Source organism: Elephas maximus, chromosome 4, assembly GCF_024166365.1.
Source record: "Elephas maximus indicus isolate mEleMax1 chromosome 4, mEleMax1 primary haplotype, whole genome shotgun sequence".
NCBI lineage: Eukaryota > Metazoa > Chordata > Mammalia > Proboscidea > Elephantidae > Elephas > Elephas maximus.
This window is the reverse complement of record NC_064822.1, coordinates 10,091,476-10,112,527: the sequence shown is the minus strand read 5'-3', so window position 1 is coordinate 10,112,527 and position 21,052 is coordinate 10,091,476.

The window sequence follows — 21,052 nt, the reverse complement described above, 5'->3', positions numbered from 1 at the left end:
CTCTATGAAGCACAGTTCTACTCTGACATACGAGTCAAAGCCAACTCAATAGTAACTGCTTGTTTTTTGTTGTTGTTGTTTTGCTTTTTTTGATATTATCTACCTCATGTAGGTGTTTTGGGTATTAATGTAACTGATAGACTACCTTCTCATTTTATGCCACATAGACAGCCTCAACAAAATCTCTGTCACTCGTGTGTGCAAATTCTGTGCCCCAGTGAGATTATACTTTCCCTGCAGGCAGGGATGGTTTGTTATTATTTTGAGCACCCACAATGCCTAGCAGAGTAATAAACACATAGTAGGTGGTTAATAAACACCAATGAAAGTTGTAACAGTCATTTTAAATTCTTATGCTATCACACGCCAATTCAAAAGTCTCCAATGATTCCCCGTTGTGAACAGAATGAAGTTGGACCTTCTGAACCAGGCGGCAGAGTCTCCAGGTTATTCTGTTCCTGCTGACTCACTCGCCACACTCCAAGCATGCTTTTCAATTTCTACCTTGCTGCCTTTGTTTATTTTTCTTCCTCTGCCTAGGACGCCCTTCCTTCTCCGCTTGGCCTATCCATATCACACACCTCCGTCAAAGCCCAGCTCAACTCCACCTTCTCCCAGGAATGTCCTCTGACCGCCCCAAGCCAAGCAATTATCTTCATCTTCTCTTGACTCCTAACAAACCCAGAACTTATAATTCATTTGAAATGTCTCATATTCAGTCTTAAATAATTTTAGACAAAATGTATGTCCCCAACCATATTTATAGAAGTTCCTAGGTGGTGCAGTCAGCTAAGCACTTGACTACTAACCTAAACATTGGTGGTTCTAACTCACCCAGAGGCATCTTGGAAGAAAGACCTGGCAAACTGCTTCTGAAGAGTCACAGCCATGAAAACTCTATGGAGCACAGTTCTACTTTGCACACACGGGGTCACCATGAGTTGGAATTAACTCAATAGCAACTGGTTTGGTTTTGGTTTACCACATTTATTCCCTAATCAGTCACCTCCCCTGATAGTTTATCAGCTCTGGGAGGTCACAGACATTATCAATCTCGCTCACCATTTTGACCCCCAGGACAACACGTGACAGATAGTAGATGTTCAATATATTATTTATGGTTGTGTAACAAATCATCCCAAAACTTGATGCTTAAAACAAAAAGAGTCATAATTACCATTCACATTGTGGGCCAGGATTTCAGGGGTAGATCTTCTGGTGGCTCTGGATCGGGGTCTCTCATGAGGTTGCAGATGTTGACGGGGGCTACAGCCATCAAAAGACTCCAGTAGCGCTGGAGGACCCACTTCCACGACTCACTCACACAGCTGGAAAATTCATGCTGGCTATTGGCTGGGGGGCCTCAGTTCTTTCCCATGTGGGCATCTCCACAGACTGCTCAAGCGTTCTCTCAGCATGGTGGCTGGCTCCCCTCAGAGAAAGCAATCCAAGAGACCAAGGCAGAAGGTTCAATTCCTCCTGCGACCCAGCTTTGGAAGTCAGTGTCTCCAAGCCTGGCTATTACATTGCTTTTGGTTGAGTGTTTTCTCCTTCAACAGGTTTGTATGTTCCTTGAAAGAAGAAACTGTCGTAACTTCCTTGTAATATCTAGTACGAGGCTTTGCACCTAATAGGTACTCAGACCTTGAATGTATTCATAACGAATAGAAAAATATTCTGTGGTAAATATTTTCTAGTATTTTCATAATCATCCAACTCACGACTTAGTTTTCAGGTTTTAATCAGACTGTTGACTCTATTCAGATGAATAATGTTCAAGGAAATAGAATTCCCATCTTCAAAATTCTTGATGGACACCATCAGGGACAATTTAGCTACTGAGTGAAACACTTGTGATTTTCTTATTTAAGTGATATGTCTACATGTTTGTGGGTTTTATTTGCTTTTGTTGGCATAAGCTCACTGTTTCTAGACCACCAGTACTCCTAAAGACCAAAATTAATTGCTAGTTTTATAGTTTCATATGCCTAAATGAGAGGGATGCCAGATTGTTTCAAAACGAAAACACATCCAAATGTGATGAAGTTCAAAGGAAGAAATGTTTATTTATGGATTAAAGTATAAAAAGATCTGTTGCTTGTAGTTACTGCAACAGTGACAGCTCTTCCTAGCAGGGGGAGGGAGGGAGGGCAGGGAAGAGCAAGGGAGAAAGGTGATAGTCCTCCTGTGATGCTGAGAGTGAGTCAACAATCCAGCAGACAAATAAAAGGCTTCTGGGTCTTTTGACACCAGTTGAGAACACGGAGGATACACAAGAGAAGTCTGCAACAGGGAGGGGAGCCCCTGGTAAAGGGTGGAGGTTTTGTTCTGTCAGTTCCTCACACATCGCCAGAGGGATGTCTCGACATGTCTTGAGTAACATAGCATACTTTTTCCCTTTGGGGCACAGCTTTGCTGGTTGTTGAAGTTCAATGATATCATTAACCATTCCCAGAGTTGTTGGAATGGAGGGCACAGAGAATCTAAGTGATGAGAGCTCCAAAGAGGCTTATTTCCAACTCTTTAAGATTTCCAAGTCCCTGTCCATACAAAAAAAAAAAAAATTTAATTGCCATGGAGTCAATTTTGACTCACAGCAACCCCACGTATGTCAGAGTAAAACAGTGCTCCAATAGGGTTTTCAATGGCCGATCTTTTGAAAGTAGATTGCCAGGGCTTTCTTCCAAGGTGCCTCTGGGTAGACTCAAAGTTCTAACCTTTCTGTTACCAGCCAAGCATGTTGAACTGTTTGTACCACCCAGAGACTCCTCCCTGTCCAGACATTGCTGGAAATTACATCACTGAGTGTCATATTTGCTGAAGTAGAAAGAGCTGGCCAGCCTTTGGCATTGAGCAGAGTCTCGAACTGGTCTCTAAAACTCTTCATTGCTTCCAAGGACTTAAAAGCATCTTAACAAATACTTTTTCCCATCAGAATTAGATATCTAATTACACTATTTTTCTCCATGAGACACTTAAATTACAGTCCTCATTTTTGTTCAGTCTGCACTTGTACTAATTCTAGAATTTGTGAATATTGTATGATGCTTCATAATTTAATATTTAGCTAAGTCATATCTTCTCATTTTCTTTTAAATTTATACAAACTCTACATCAGCTTTGAAATGAATCACAGGTTTAGGCATAGCAGAAAGAGCACCAGATTTGGAGTCAGGAAACCAAAGTCCAAATCCCACTTTTGCTGTATATTTTCTGTGTGATCATAAATGGTCATCTAACCTCTGGGAGTTTCATCTCAGTTTTGTCATACGTAAAGTAAAGCGTTGAGGTATATAAGGCCCTAGTAACCAAAAGAGCTTAACAAGAGTGAGACGCGTTAATATTTTTATCTTGGACATGAAATACACATGCGTAACGCTTCTTTTAACAATTATCACGTACTGTTGCACCTTCTGTCACCACCATCCTGACCCACAAAGCTAGGTTGTTATGATAATTGATCGACTATAAGCTTCTGATTTCATACATGGAAACTGTGCATGGGTCCAGCTATATGATCCGGGTATAGACTGCCAGCTATCAATGTCCCTTCAAAGCCTGGGTGGTTACACCTTTCTAACAATTTGAGAGGGCTGCAATGATTTTCTCACAGATCAAATTTTCATCCCAAATAGTGTGAGACAGGGTTGTTTTCCAGGCCCCGTCTTTCTAATCCATGTCTAAATAATTTGATGCAGCATTTAGATGGATTAGAAATTATCCATGAACATGAAATGGTCTCAAGAGAAAAATCAGGCCTGACATCTAACTACTGTCAAAAAAAAAAAAAAAAAAAACTGTCAAGGACAACTTAAAAATATATATATGCTGGGATCAAAAGCCATTCTTTGGTGTACATCATTTTTATTGCTCAAATAAAAGACATTAAATAACCCCACACTAGGGGTTAATTTGGTGGCTGGGTGGTACATTGTGCATCGTCATTTCACAGGAATCATGGCGAGGTTCTTTGATGGTCCAGCTGGCCAGCTGGCATTACCTACCTGCCCTTGATATTTTCCAGGCCCCGATCATCTCTTCCATGATCTATGGCATGGAGCACTAGGGCTTTAACCAAGTAGTTATAAGGGCAGATCCAAAGCCCAGCCAAAGTTGCTACCTCAGAAAAATGTCACCCCAGCCCAGTTTCACACCAGGGTGAGAATGGCTTTCTGAGCAAGAAAGTATTCATCCAGGGCTCCTTAACTTTCACAAAGAAACGTCAAATTTGCCACCTGTGTGTCGGGGATCTGAGGAATTAGGATGTCCCTTCAATCAGAGAAGGCCCTGCTCTCCAGGCACTTGCCAAAGAATACCCAAAAAAACCCACTGGCATCAAGTGGATTTAGACTCAGCGACCCTACAGGACAGAGTAGAACTGCCACATAGGGTTTCCAAAGCTGTAAATCTTTATGGAAGCAGACTACAACATCTTTCTCCCAAAGAGCAACTGGTGGGTTCAAACCCCAAACCTTTTGCTTAGCAGCCGAGAGCCTTAACCACTGCACCACTGGGGATCCTTGCCAAAGAATACAGGCTTGAACACTCCACTGCCGTTCAGTGTTACAAAAAGCCCATTGAAACAAACAACATTTCAGAAAGGAATTGCTCAAAGCCCCTTAAATAGAAATCCACACAATGCATTCCTTTTGAAATTCAGTACTAAGAAAAAGCCTGTTTCCTCTGATAAATTTCCATCAGGAAACTTTTTTTCCATCAGAGAATTTTATTTTATTAGACAAATAGAAATATAAAAGACACCTCTGCCTTGGCTATTTAGAGGCAATTTTACTGTTGAAATATAAAAACTCTGATAGCCTGGAATTTTATTTCTGTTCTTCTTTCTTACTCTATGGTGCTAAGTTTTCATATAAATTTTCCTGGTGTATGTAAATGCATACACGATCATCACTGTCGTTGACATCGTCATATAAGTAAATTTTGGAAGTAGGTAAAATATAAATTATAAATAAATATATCTTGCCAACCTCAAACCTTCACCATACACAGTATAAACCCAAAACCCACTCTCAAGTCAGTTCCGACTCAATGACCTTATAGGACTGAGTAGAACTGCCCCATAGGGTTTCTAAGACTATAATCTTTATGGAAGCAGAATGCCACATCTTTCTCCCTCTGAGTGGCTGGTGGATTTGAATTGCCAACCCTTTGGTTACCAGCTGCGTGCTTAACCACTGCACCACCAGGACTCTTATACACAGTACGCAAAAAAAAAAAAAACCATCGCCAACAGGTGGATTCCGATTCACAGTGACCCTATAGGACAGAGTAGAACTGCTTCATAAGGTTGTCCAAGGAGCAGCTGGTGAATTAGAACTGTGAACCTTTCTGTTTGCAGCCGAGCTTTTAACCACTGCTCTACCAGGGCCCCCCAAACGCCATATACCAAAACCAAACCCATTGCCATCGAGTCGATTTCAACTCATGGCGACCCTGTGGCCTGAAAACATAAGAACAACATGTACATTATTTGGGTTAAAAATATCCTCAGAATTTTTTTTTTTTTTTAATTGGGCCCAGAGTGAAAGTTTACAATTCAAGTCAGTTTCTCATACAAAAACTTATACACACATTGTTATGTGACCCTAGTTGCTTGCCCTTCCTATGGTGTGATAGCACACTCCTCTCCACCCTGCATTTCCCATGTCCCTTCAACCAGCTCCTGTTTCCCTCTGCCTTCTCATCTCACCTCCAGACTGGAGCTGTCCACGTAGTCTCATGTGTCTATTTGAGCTAAGAAGGGCATTCCTCACCAGTATCATTTTAAGTTTTATAGTCCAGTATAATCTTTGTCTGAAGAGTTGGCTTCGGGAAAGGTTTTAGTTTTGGGCTAACAGAGAGCCTGGGGGCCATGACCTTTGGGGTCCCTCCAGTCTCAGTCAGACCATTAAATCTGGTCATTTTACTAGAATTTGAGGACTTCATCCCACTTTTCTCTTGCTCCATAAAGGATTCTCTGTTGTGTTCCCTGTCAGGGCAGTCATTGGTGGTAGCGGGGCACCATCTAGTTCTTCCAGTCTCAGGCCGAAGGAGTCTCTGGTTTATGTGTCCCTTTCTGTCTCTTGGGCTCACATTTTCATTTTATCTTTGATGTTCTTCATTCTCCTTTGCTCCAGGTGGGTTGAGGCCAATTGATGCATCAGAATTTCTTGAATGCAAACCCCTAACACTAACCTGGCTAATTCTTACTCATTATTCGTGAGACATCTCCAAAGTTATCATCCCTAAGAACTCTTCCCTAACTCCCCAGACTCCAGTCTCAGTTGGAGCCCCTCCCCTGGAGTCTATGGAATCTTCCACCATAACCTGACCATTCTCTGCTGAAGCAGTGAGCCTCCCAAGATCAGAAGCCATGTTTCTTCTCTGAAGTCCCAGCCTCTAGGTAGGGTTTGGCACATAATGACATAAAAATGTTTATGGAATAAATATGAAAACACTTGCACTACTTTTAACAAGAAATAAATTTGCTAAAAATATAGTAGATGAGAAACTAAGTCTGGTTTTAAATTAACGTGCACTGAAATAAAACATTTTGTATGTTGTTCAAATGTCAACTCAAGCTTGTTCATTTGGAAAAGGAGAATTGGCCCAAGTGTGAAGTGGCACACTCTTAATGTCTTTTTAAATTCATAAAATCTCTGTACCCACATGTATTAGTAAAGGATGGAAGAGTCCTCTAACTGGGGAAAAAAACACATTCTAGACATAATTTTCCTTTTAACTTAGAAGATATTATAAAAATTAAGCCTTCTACAGAAATTGAATGAAAATGTTCATGCTGGATTTTTTAAGACAGATGGACCCTTGCCACACTGAGAATCTTAAAATATCTTAAGTTGGCCAAATGTAATCTAAACTAAAATGTGGTATTATCCAAGTGACATTAATATTAACCAGAAGAATTTTTGATCACTGAGGAAAAAACAAAAGGATGAAATGGGCCATAGGAGGAGAGTGAGATAGTTAATAACGTAAGATGAGATGCTAAGATTCTGTTTATTTTTCCAAGCTTTTGATATTAGATATTACGAATGTCTACAGACCCACACACAAACACTTAAATCCACATACACAGATGCATGTCTCCTTTTCCCCCTGTTTATGAAAGCTCATGTTGCCTGTTTTTTGAAATCTAGTTTCTCCTCTCCCAGCTACAATGTTCCCGAAGTTCAAGTCCACATCATAAGAGAAATGGAAGAGATGAAGACTTTTCTGCCATCTTAGCTACTACATTGTTATCCATGTGCCCATTCAGTGCTGAAAAGACACTGGAATCTAATCTATCTGACATCTGCCAGAAGGGGAGTCCGAGCTCATGGAGAGATCTGTCACTTATAAGATGGGTGGTGGTGGCAGGAACTGGGAGAACATAAAGTCCATCAAAATGCTCCCCAGAGCAGTTCACTGTGGATTGGCACTGAGGTTCCACCGACATATACTTACTTAGACATTTTGGATAACTATTCACAGTATTTCATTCATGTAGATAAGTCTAGATATGTATGTGAGGAGAGAGAGAGCATTGATGTGAGAGCTTTAGCAGAATTGAGTTTATGTAAAAGACCTAGATGCTGAAGAGAAGATGAAGTGGGTAGAGTTGGCCATGTTAAAGGCACAGAAGTTTGTCCTTCAGATTTTGAACTCTTATCCCTGAAATAAAATAAGGGAAGCATCACACACGTCATACATCCCGGTTCTGAAAATGTTGCCTTTCCTCTTTTTCTCTCCTGTTATATCCATTTATCTTCCTTTCTCCCCTCCACAACAAGTCACCATGACCATCACCACCAACAAAACGTACACTAAAATTAATTGTCTTTTTTTTTTTTTTTTTTTTTTTGGTCAGTCCACTAAATGTCCTATCAAATTGTCAGGAGGTCTTCTTTCGCTCCACCCAAAAATAAACAGCAAGTAGCTACCTGAGAAAATCCATACAGCTTCGAAGAGTAGAACTAGAAGGAGTGGACTGTGGTGTGTGTGTGTGTGCCTGTACGAGTGTGTTGGGGGAAGGAAATAGCCAAAGAAGAGTGGGGGAAAGAGGGAGCCAGAGAAAAAGACTGCCTGCATACCTAAGGAATTGACTGACTAAAACGGAATCTGCTCCTTCCACCCACCCACCATCCTAAAACAAAGTAAAATATAATTATTAGGGATAGAAGTATGTCTTTTTATCTATAAAACAAGCAAGCTATAAAAAAAGTTTTGTGCACTACCTCAATTTTTTTTTTTACCAAATCCAAAATGTACTGCCTATATAACATTGGCAGTTTACAATGGCAATTAACATCAATCCTAGGGTCTAATTAACCTCAATCAACAAGTTTAAGTAGGTTAATTAAATGGGATTTGGCTAAGCATGAAGCACAAAAATACAGCTGTCTCATTTAAATATGATTTTCTAAGGAAAGACACCATTTACCAAAGTTTTTCAATTTCTTTTGGGCAGCAAAATATCTTGGAGGGTGGGGTAAGGTGGAGATGCCTTTCAGGATCCTGCCATGGTTCGCCTCTCTTCCGATTTCTTTGGCAATAACCAGTCCCACATCACTCAAATACTACCTCCTGGTTATCCACACTCATCTCAATCTAATCTTTTTTATGAAGCATCAACTCATCCCTTTGTTGTTTATTTCGCTCAAATCCCACCCACCCCCACCCCCTTATGTTATAAATTCCTTCAGGGCACAAAGCCTATTTGATTCATCCTTGTCTCCTTAAAATCATCAAGCATAGTGCTTTGTGAGTAGTAAGTGCCCAATTAATTGTTCTTTTAATTGGATTTTCATCAAAATGCACATTTTTTTCAGCACACTTTCGATCATAATTTAAATTCCTGAGCTTTAGGATAAGAGAATTCAGACCTCTATGGGAGGGTAGCATCCCAAGCTGTAGTTCTCTTTCTTGTCCTTTATTCAGTGCCTTGTTTATTCCCACAGAATTGTTCTACCTGAATATTCTGTCATTCACTATGAGGTCAACGAGGCCACTTTAGTCAATCCTGGCTTCAAAGATTCTGAATTGACTATCTCTAAAGGGATTTATAAGTATATGAACAAAACTCACTTCTATGGCTTCACAAGACCAAACCAACCAATTATTAACCTGCGTCGGTTCTGCCATTACTGAATGTCCACCAGATAATGTATCTAGATGAATATTTGATTTTTTTTTTCTTTTCATTAAAAGCATTTCAGGTTGCATTGTGCAGTTGCCTCCTAAATCTAAGGTCCGAATAGGGCCATCAAATAGCTGATTCTATTCTAAGTTAAGACAGGACCCTTTCTGGGCCTTAGCACTGAGATCACAGAATCTAAACTGGAAGGTCCTTGGAAATCATCCAGGTCAACATCATTTTACAGAGGAGGAAAAACCAAGCTGACCAGGCCACACCACCAGGAAGGGGTGGTTCAAGGACTCTTTCTGAGCCCTGCTGCTCCTCAGTTGAAGAGAGCTGCTTTCACTTCTATCAGGAAGGAGAGTGCAGTTGAACTCTGACTTACTACAGCTACATTGGAAACATACAACATCAGCATCAGCTAAATTATTAAGTATTCATCAGGGGCTTGGTTTTATCTTCACCCGTGCTGAAGAAGGAGAGACCCAACATGTATGGACTGCCTACTCAGTGCCAAGGACTATGCTGAACACTTGATATAAGTTATCACATTGTGGTGGTTAATGTTATTTATCAACTTGGCTAGGTCATGACTCCCAGGATTGTGTAATTGTCCTCCATGTTGTGATCTGATGTAATTGTCCTCCATTTTGTGGTATTGTATGATTATCCTCCATTTTATGTGTTGTAAATCCTAAACCTCTATATGTTAATGAGTCAGGATTAGTGTGGGGTGTATCTTGAGTCACAGCCTTACTAAAGGGCATGACTCAACTCACAGCCTTACTCAAGTCACACTCTTAATCAAGGCACCACCTTACTCAAATATCTGATGTAAGGGGAGTTTTCTCAAGAGTTGATGTACATCTGATATATATAGCCACTCTGGCAGTGCTTGCTTTTGCTCTGGATCATGTATCTGGCTCGTCATCATCTGACCTCTGGTTCTTAGGACTTGAACACAGCCTGTCGTCTGACTTGCCATTCATCAGCCTCTAGCCCAAAACCTGATCCATGCATTTAGAATTTGCCCGGCTCCACAACCACATGAACCATTTCCTTGAGATAAATCTTTACATATATATATATGCATTTGGGGCCCTGGTAGCACAATGGTTAAGAGCTATGGTGAGCTACAACTTCTAACCAAAAGGTCAGCAGTTTGAATCCACCAATCATTCCTTGGAACCTCTACAGGGCAGTTCTACTCTGTCCTATAGGGTCACTATGAGTCAGAATATACTCAGTGGCAATGGGTATATATATAGATATGCTTTGTTTGTTTTGTTTCTCTAGAGAACCCATCCTAAGGCACACATTTAACCTTAATAACAACTAAAAAATATATAATTTTAATCCTTACTTTCAGGTCCCTAAACCCTACATGTTTAATACCAGTCAAGCTGGAAAATCTCACAAGTTAGGCTAAAGATGACATGAACAATCCTTGTCTAACACTTTGGCTGACTGACTCATAATGGGTCAATTATCCCAGAAAAAATCATCATTCTTTCCTACATTCCTACCCTCTACATTTTGTAAAGAAATTTCACCTATGTATGTTTGGGAATCATTTATTTATTTTTTTTTTTAAATAAATGATTCCCAAACATATATTTATCTACAAACCTGGTCTCTCTCTCATTCCAATCTATGCCTTCCACTGTTTGCTAGTCATTTATACTTGCTTTTGTATTTTTTTTTTAAACATAACCCTGTCTAAAACTGTTCTTATCATATGACCCTATGGGTGGTTTGTCCTCTTCACTCCTCAGTGCCTGTTTGTGGTGACTTCATTCTCTGGTCATTCAGGCTAGAAGCTCAGGGCCGCAACCGACTGCTGCTATCATAGGTGATTGTGCTCACTCTACCTTTTGGAAGATCCTTCTTTATTCCTACAGCCATTGCCCTAGTTAAGATCCCTCCCTAGTTCTAACATCTCTTCCCTCAAACCCAGTCCATCAACGAAGATGAGGTTATTCATCTTAAAAACAACTTCCAACCTGAATATTACATTCTAGACCAGTGCTGTCCAATAGAACTTCCTGTGATGATGGAAACTTTTATATCTGCACTGTCTAATATGGCAGCCACTGGCTACATGTAGTTATTAAGTACTTCGAATACAGTTGTTATGACTGAGGGACTGAATTGTGTTTTCTTTTTTATTTTATTTTTCTTATGAATTCAAATTTAAATAACCACACATGGCTAGTTGCTACCATATTGGATAGCACAGTTCTGGTCAAAGTGGTCTAATTGCTGTCCTGGAATATGGCTTTTGTATTTCCTTTTCCTCACATATCCCTAAAAGCAGAAACACTGCTGGTTTTGTTTGCTGCTACACTCCCAGTGCCTAGATAAATGCTTGATATACAGCAGGCACCCAAGAAATGTTTTTTAATGAACAGATCCATTTTTCCACCTGTCCAATTCCTTCCCATTGTTCAAGACTTTGCTGAAGTTTACATTTTTCAAAAAAAATTAAAAGTACATGGTACTAACAACAGATACATGGACCAATGGAACAGAATTAAGAATCCAGACATAAATCCATCCACATATGAGCAGTTGATATTTGACAAAGGCCCCAAAACAGTTAAATAGGGGAAAAGACAGTCTCTTTATCAAATGGTGTTGGTATAACTGGATATCCACCGCAAAAAAAATGAAACAAGACCCATACCTCACTCCATGCACAAAAACTAACTCAAAATGGATCAAAGACCTGAATATAAAATCTAAAATGATAAAGATCATGGAAGAAAAAGTAGGGACAACGTTAGGAGCCCTAATACATGGCATAAACAGTATACAAAACATTATAAAGAATGTAGAAGAAAAATTAGACAACTGGGAGCTCCTAAAAATCAAACACCTATGCTCATCCAAAGACTTCACCAAAAGACTAAAAAGACTACCTACAGACTGGGAAAAAGCTTTTAGCTATGATATTTCTGATCAGCGCCTGATCTTTAAAATCTACATAATACTGCAAAAACTCAACTGCAAAAAGACAAATAACCCAATTAAAACATGGGCAAAAGGTATGAATAGACACTTCACTAAAGAAGACACTCAGGTAGCTAAGAGACACATGAGGAAATGTTCACGATCATTAGCCATTAGAGAAATGCATATCAAAACTACAATGAGATTTCATCTCACTCCAACAAAAAAAATTTTTTTTTTTTTAAACAAGGCTGGTGTTAATACAAGAAACACAAAATAATAAATGTTGGAGAGGCTGTGGAGAGATTGGAACACTTCTGCACTGCTGGTGGGAATCTCAAATGGTACAACCACTTTGGAAATCCATTTGGCACTTCCTTAAAAAGCTAGAAATAGAACTACCATACGATCCAGCAATCCCACTCCTTGGAATATATCCTAGAGAAATAAGAGCCTTTACACGAACAGATATATGCACACCCATGTTCATTGCAGCACTGTTTACAATAGCAAAAAGATGGAAGCAACCAAGGTGCCCACCAACGGATGAATGGATAAATAAATTATGGTATATTCACACAATGGAATACTACGCATCGATAAAGAACAGTGAAGAATCTGTGAAACATTTCATAACATGGAGGAACCTGGAAGGCATTATGCTGAGTGAAATTAGTCAGTTGCAAAAGGACAAATATTGTCTAAAACCACTATTATAAGAACTTGAGAAATAGTATAAACTGAGAAGAAAACATTCTTTTGTGGTTACGAGAGGGGGAGGGAGGGAAGGTGGGAGAGGGGCATTCACTAATTCGATAGTAGACAAGAACTACTTTAGGTGAAGGGAAAGACAGCGCACAATACAGGGGAGGTCAGCACAATTGGACTAAACCAAAAGCAAAGAAGTTTCCTGAATAAACTGAATGTTTTGAAGGCCAGCGTAGCAGGGGCAGGGGTCTGAGGACCATGGTTTCAGGGGACATCTAAGTCAATTGGCGTAATAAAATCTATTAAGAAAACATTCTGCATCCCACTTTGAAGAGTGGTATCTGGGGTCTTAAATGCTAGCAAGCAGCCATCTAAGATGCACCAATGGGTCTCAACCCACCTGAATCAAAGGAAAATGAAGAACACCAAGGACACAAGGTAATTACAAGCCCAAGAGACAGAAAGGGCCACATGAACCAGAGACTACATCATCCTGAGACCAGAAGAACTAGATGGTGCCTGGTGACAACCGATGACTGCCCTGACAGGGAACACAACAGAGAAGCCCTGAGGGAGTAGGAGAGCAGTGGGATTCAGACCCCAAATTTTCATAAGACCAGAATTAATGGTCTGAGACTAGAAGGACCCTGGTGGTCATGGCCCCCAGACCTTCTGTTGGCCCAGGACAGGAACCATTCCCGAAGCCAACTCTTCAGACAAGAATTGGACTGGACAATGGGTTGCAGAGGGATGCTGGTGAGGAGTGAGCTTCCTGGATCAGGTGGACACTTGAGACTACATTGGCATCTCCTGCCTGGAGGGGAGATGAGAGGGTACAGGGGGTTAGAAGCTGGCGAAACAGACACAAAAAGAGAGAGTGGAGGAAGGGAGAGGCTGTCTCATTAGGGGGAGAGCAATTGGGAGTGTGTAGCAAGGTGTATATGGGTTTTTGTGTGAGATACTGACTTGATTTATAATCTTTCACTTAAAGCAGAAGAAAAATTATAAAAAAAAAAGTACATGGTACTGTGTAAATCATCTGGCACATAAAATGTAATGCAACTTGTACTGTTAAATGTATTCTCATGTGCTTTGACTTATATTTTCCACATTCCTTGAAGGTAAAGACAAAGTCATATGCCCTTTGGGTCCCCACAGCGCTGAGTGGTGGATGCCACCCACATCTGGTGCTTGGTTACTATTTATTGAATGGACAAACTGCTTTCCTAACTCAGTTCTGTCACCAAAGTCTCTAAGCACCAGTCTCCTTTCTCCTCAGCTAGAGCTCTGGCTCATCTTAATCCTCTATTCCTGTGGAAGCTGGAGCTACTTCTATCAATAAATCTTATCTTTCAGATGACAAAATTCCATCTCAATCCAGCAGTGACTTCTCATTCATTGCAACCAGAGATCTTCCTGACCACACTTTGTCCTGACACCCAAGAAAAAAACCAAAATGTGTAAGGAGATGACCAGTGAAGTAGGCATCGCAGGAGACAACGTACCATCTCTTATTAATTATGTTACCCTAACTGAATTTCCAAAGTCGTGGGGTAATGAAATGGTTAACATATTTGTCTGCTAACTGAAAGGTTGGAGGTGTGAGTCTACACAGAGGCACATCTGAAGAAAGCCCTGGAGATCTACCTCCAAAAAATCATCCACTGAAAACCCTGTGGAGCATGGAGTTAGCCCTGAGTTGAACTGACTTGATGGAAACTGGTACACAGGTAAGAGGAGGCATTAACTAGGTGAAGACAGAAGAGGAAGAGCATTCCAGGAAAATGGGATGGGGAGGAGTGTGTACATGTGAAGCGACAATGACTAGAGGGGCTGGAATGCAAAAGTCAGGGATAATGGGAACACGAGATAAGGCAGGAGAGAGAGACAGGGGTCAGATTAGTGGTCTTTAGGATGGTGGCTTTATCCCAAAGCAAGGGAAAAGCACTGGAGAATTTTAAGAAAGTAGGTAATAGAAGCAAATTTTTATTTCTAAATGATCACTCTGGGAGCAGCATGCAGAATGGATTGGAAGACAGTGAGAGCAAATATGGAGAGAATGGTCATGTGACTCTCACAGTAAACTAGGCAAGAGGTAGTCTTAATTCAACCTATAGTGATAGTAAAGAAAATAGAATTAAATTCAAAACATATACAAAAGGTAAAATTGTTGACTTCTTGATTGATTGGCTATGAGTATAGAGAAATAATGATAATAATAAAAACAATAACAAAAATAATAGCACCCGATAAGTAACATCTACCATGTGCCAAGCACAGTTCTAAGTACTTTACATGTATCATTCGCTTATTAACAACAATAAAAAACAGTTGCCATCAAGGTCAACAACAACTCACGGCAACCCTCTGTGTGCCAGAGTAGAGCTATGCTCACAGTGCTTGCAGTAGTCGATTTCTTGGAGGTAGATTCGCAGGCCTTTCTTCCAAGGTGCCTCTGGGTAAACTTGAAGCGTCAACCTTTCAGTTAGCATCTAAGTGTGTTAACCATTTTACCACCCAGAGGCATTCATGGACCTCCATTTTACAGATGAGGGCACTGAGGCAGAAAAGATTAACTTGCCAAAGTTCCAGAGGTAGTAAACGTTGTTGTTGTTAGGTGCCGTCAAGTTGGTTCCAACCCATAGCTACCCCATGTACAACAATAGGAAACACCGCCTGGTCCTGCACCATCTCATAATTGTTATGTTTGAGCCCATTGTTGCAGCCACTGTATCAATCCATCTCATCGAGGGTCTTCCTCTTTTCACTGACCCTCTACTTTACTAAGCATGATGTCCTTCTCCAGGGACTGGTCTCTCCTGATAACATGTCCAAAGTACATGAGACCAAGTCTTACCATCCTTGCTTCCAAGCAGCACTCTGACTGTATTTCTTCCGAAACAGACTTGTTCGTTCTTCTGGTAGTCCATGGTATATTCCATACCCTTCGCCAACGCCATAATTCAAAGGCATCAACTCTTCTCACTTCCTTATTCATTGCCCGGATTTCACATGTGTATGAGATGATAGAAGATATCATGGCTTGGGTCAGGCAAACCTTAGTCCTCAAAGGGATATCTTTGCTTTTGAACACTTTAAAGAGGTCTTTTGCTGCAGATTTGCCCACTGCAATATGTTATTTGATTTCTTGACTGCTGCTTCCATGGGTGTTGATTTAGAATCCAAATAAAATTAAATCCTTAGCAATGTCAATCTTTTCTCCATTTATCATGATGTTGCTTACTGGCCCATTTGTGAGTATTTTTGTATTATGTTGAGGTAAAATCCATACCGAACACTATAGTCTTTGATCTTCATCAGTATGTGCTTCAAATCTTCTTCACTTTCAGCAAGCAAGGTTGTGTCATCTGCATAACAGAGGTTGTTAATGAGTCTTCTTCTAACCCTGATGCCACATTCTTCATATAGTCCAGCTTCTCAGATTATTTGCTCAGCATACAGATTGAATAAGTACAGCAAAATAATACAACCCTAACGCACACCTTTCCTGATTTTAAACCATGCAGTATCTCCTTGCTCTGTTCAAATGACTGACCTTTGGCCTACATACAGGTTCTGCAAGAGCACAATTAAGCATTCTGGAATTACAATTCTTCACAATGTTATTCATAATTTGTTGTGATCCACACAGTCAAACGCCTTTGCATAGTCAATAAAACACAGGTAAAGATCTTCCTGGTATTCTCTGTTTTCAGCCAAAATTCACTGGACATCAGCAATGATATCTCTTGTTCCACATCCTCTTCTGCATCTGGCTTGAATTTCTGGCAGTTCCTTATCAATGTACTGCTGCAACCATTTTTGAATGATTTTCAGCAAAATTTTACTTGTGTGTGTTTTTAATGATATTATTCTCTAATTTTCAAATTCTGTTGGGTCACCTTTCTTTGGAATGGGCACAAATATGGCTCTCTTCCAGTTGGTTGACTCGGTAGCTGTCTTCCAAATTTCTTGGCATAGACGAGTGAGCACTCCCAGTGCTGCACTTGTTTGTTGAAACATCTCAGTGGGTATCCTGTCAACCCCTGGAGCTTTGCTCTTAGCCAATGCCTTCAGTGCAGCTTGGACTTCTTCCTTCAGTACCATTGGTTCTTGATCATATGCTACGTCCTGAAATGGGTGAACATTGACCAATTCTTTTTGGTATAGTGGCTCTGTGTATCCCTTCCATTTTCTTTTGTTGTTTCCCACATCATTCAAAATTTTGTCCTTGCAACTCAAGGCTTGAATTTTTTCTTCAGTTGTTTCAGCTTGAGAAATGCGGAATATGTTCTTCCTTTTCGGTTTTCTAGCTCCAGGTCTTTGTACATTTCACTATAATATTTTACTTTGTTTTCTCAAGCTGCCCTTTGCAATCTTCTGTTTAGTTCTTTTACTTCATTTCTTCCATTCATTTTAACTACTCTACATTCAAGTTTCAGAGTCTCCTCTGACATCCATTTGAGTCTTTTCTTTCTTTCCTGTCTTTTTAATGACCTTTTGCTTTCTCCATGTATGATGTCCTTGATGTCATTCCACAACTCGTCTGGTCTTCATTCATTAGAGTTTAATGGGTGAAATCTTTTCTTGACTTGGTCTCCAAATTCAGGTGAGATCTACTCAGTCATATTTGTGGCTCTTGCAGACTTGTTTTAATTTTCTTGAGCTTCAATTTGAACTTGCATATGAGCAATTGATGGTCTGTTCCTAAGTCTGCCCTTGACCTTGTCCTGACAGATAATATTGAGCTTTTCCATAGTCTCTTTCCACATATGTAGTGGAAAGATCCCTGTGTTTTCCATTCAGTGAGATCCATGTGTGTAGTCACTATTTATTTGGTTGAAAAAAGGTACTTCCAATGAACAAGCCATTGGTCTTGCAAAATTCTATCTTGTGATACCCCTCGTTATTTCTATCACTAAGGCCATATTTTCCAATTACCAATCCTTCTTTGTTTCCAATTTTCATATTCCAGTCCCCAGTAATTATCAAGTCATCTCGACTGCATGTTTGATCAATTTCAGACTGCATAATTTGGTAAAAATCTTCAATTTTCTCATCTTTGGCCTTAGTGGTTGGTGTATAATTTGAGTAATACTTCTATTAACTGGTCTTCCATTAGGTATATGGATAGTATCCTATCACTGACAGCATTGTACTTCAGTACAGATCTTGAAATATCCTTTTTGATGATGAACGTGACACCATTCCCTTCAGTTTGTCAGTCCCAGTATAGTAGATCATATGATTGTCTGATTCCAAATGGCCAATACCAGTCCATTTCAGCTCACTAATGCCTAGGATACTGATCCTTATGCATTCCCTTTCATTTCTGATGATTTTCCTATATTCATACTTCGTACATTCCATGTTCCAATTATTAATGAATGTTTGCAGCTGTTTCTTCTCATTTTAAATCATGCCACATCAGGAAATGAAGTTCCCAAAAGCTTGATTCCATCCACGTCATTAAGGTCAACTGTACTTTGAGAAGGCAGCTCTTCCCCAGTCATATTTTGAGTGCCTTCCAACCTGAAGGGCTCATCTTCTGGCACTATATCAGACAATGTTCCACTGCTATTCATAAGGTTTTCACTGGCCAGTTTTTTCAAAAGTGGACTTCAGGGTCCTTCTTCCTAGTCTGTCTTAGTCTGGAAGCTCCACTGAAACCTGTCCACCAAAGATGACTCTGCTGGTATTTGAAATACAGATGGTAAAGCTTCTAGTATCACAGCAACACGCAGGCCACCATGGTATGACAAACTGAGTTATACATGGTGGAGTAAATGGTAGATCTGGGATTTGAACCCATGCATCCAGGCTTCAGAGTCTCTGAGGGCTGAACTATAACACTATATAGCCCTTCATAATAAGAATGACACTTGATTTTCTACTTCCCTTTGCTATTCACAGAAACCCTGGTGGTGTAGTGGTTAAGTGCTACGGTTGCTAACCAAGAGGTCGGCAGTTCAAATCTGCCAGGCCCTCCTTGGAAACTCCAGGGGGCAGTTCTACTCTGTCCTATAGGGTCACTATGAGTCAGAATCGACTCAACGGCAGTGGGTTTGGTTTGGGGTTGGGTTTGCTATTCATTAAGATAGGCACACCATACATGGACCAGACATGAAGGGTCCTGGAGTAAAGACAGCCGCAAAGACTGCATCCTTGGAGATCTTGAGAATCCAGCCCTGAGGGGTGTTCAATAAGCTTATTGAACAATACACACTTGGGTATGCCAGTCTGTAGCACAGAAGGAAGTTCTAGACTGGGGTGTAGAGAGTTGTCCACATATATGTGGGATAATTGAAGCCATTAGATTAGATCAGGGTCAGCAACCTATGACTTGAAGCCAAGCTTACCACTTTTCTTGTAAATCAAGTTTTATTGGAACACAGCCAAGCCCATTGGATTACAAACAGTCTGCAGCTGCTTTCTTAACACAATGGCAAAGTTGGGTAGCAGCAACACAGATCGTACGGCCTGCACATCCTAAAATTTTACTATCTGGACCTTGACAGGAAAAATTTACCAACCATTAGTTTAGATGAAGTCATTCAGAGAAAGAGAATTTAGTGTGAAAAGAGAATTTGACCACCATGGTTAAAGACAGGATAGAGAAGAGAGAATGGGCAAGACAGACTGAGAAGGGCAGCCAGAGAATTATAGGAAGGAAAGAAGGGGGCAGAAATGAAGTATCAAAGGAGACATGGGAAAAGAAGTTGTGGTCAAATGCATTAATGCTACTCACTGGTAAGGAAAATGACTGGAAGTGCCCAATGGATATAACAATACGGAGATTGTCAGTAAATTTGGTGACAGTTCAGTGCAGCATTGAGACTGCAAACTAGGTGGGACAGGGTTGATGAAAAAGAAGGAAGTGAGAAAGTAGAAGTGCCATATATAAGCAACTCCATCCATCCATTAAGTGGAGCTTTTTCTAAAAAATGAAAAGCACAAGACAGGAGATAAAGAGATAGATATTCAGTCAAATCAGAAGAGTTTTGTCCTTATGCCTAAAACCGATCTGATGAATTATCTTACAGTTAAAATGACTGTCCATTTTTATATAAAATCTACACCAGAATCAAAATATTTCTCACTTTGCAATCAATGTACGATACTCAGTTTCATTTGAGTACCAATATGGAATTTCAGTTAGTGGATTTGAAACCAAGATTATTAAATTTATGATTATTTCTAGTGACGATACAGTTCTAGGTTTTAGTGCTTAGTCTATGCCACACACTACTCTAAGGGTTTTAAATTTATTTCAGTCACACAGTAGCCCTATGAAGTACGTACTATGTCTCCCTCATTTTATAGAAAAGGGATCTGAGGCACAGAGAGGTCAAATGACTTATCGAAGTTTAAACAACACTTAGTAAAAGTGTGAAAAGTCAAGCTCATACCACCTATACTACACCTCCTTTCTGGTAAGTAAATGTGCTAAATTTTACATATTTAATTAAATTTAAATTATTCCTGCATGTGTATAACATTTTACAGTTCTAAGAGCACGTACATATTTGACTTTACACAATTTTATGAGGGTAGGCTAGATCAATATTGTTATTTTCTTAGTATAATCATTTCACAGATGAAACTGAGGCTCAGAGAAGTTACCTTGCCTAATTACACAATCAGTGACACAGCCCAGACCAGAAGCTAAGCCTTCTGACCATTTGCCTAGTTCTCTTTGCATTAACCCATCATCCCTCAAGGGAAGGTAATACAGTAAAAGAAAAATCAGAAAACAAGAAACAGTTCTTGAAAAGTAAAAATATAGAGGAAAAATTTTAAATCCAATAGATAGGTGGAAGATAAAGTTGAAGGAACCTACTAGATATAGAACAAAAAAAGAATATCCAATAAAGATTTTTGTGTATCTCCGATGTTCTAGGCACTGCTATATGTGGGGAAAACAAAAGTTAACAAAATTGACAGCTATCTCTGCCCTCATAGAACTTACAATCTACACAAGGAAATGAAATACTTAAGAAAAAAAGTAAAAGAGACAAAAAGAACCAATCCAGGTGATCCAACAACCAAGCAATGAGTTCCAAAAAGAATACATAGAGAAAAGAGATGAAGACAGGGGAAAAAAATCAAAGAAATAATACAAGAAAATTTCTAGAACCAAAGAATAAAATTCTCCAGATTAAATGGGCTAAGCAAATGTCCAGCACAACAACAATAACAAAAATAGGCACATCACAATAACAGGTCAGAAAGCCAAAGATGGAGATTCCTAAAAGC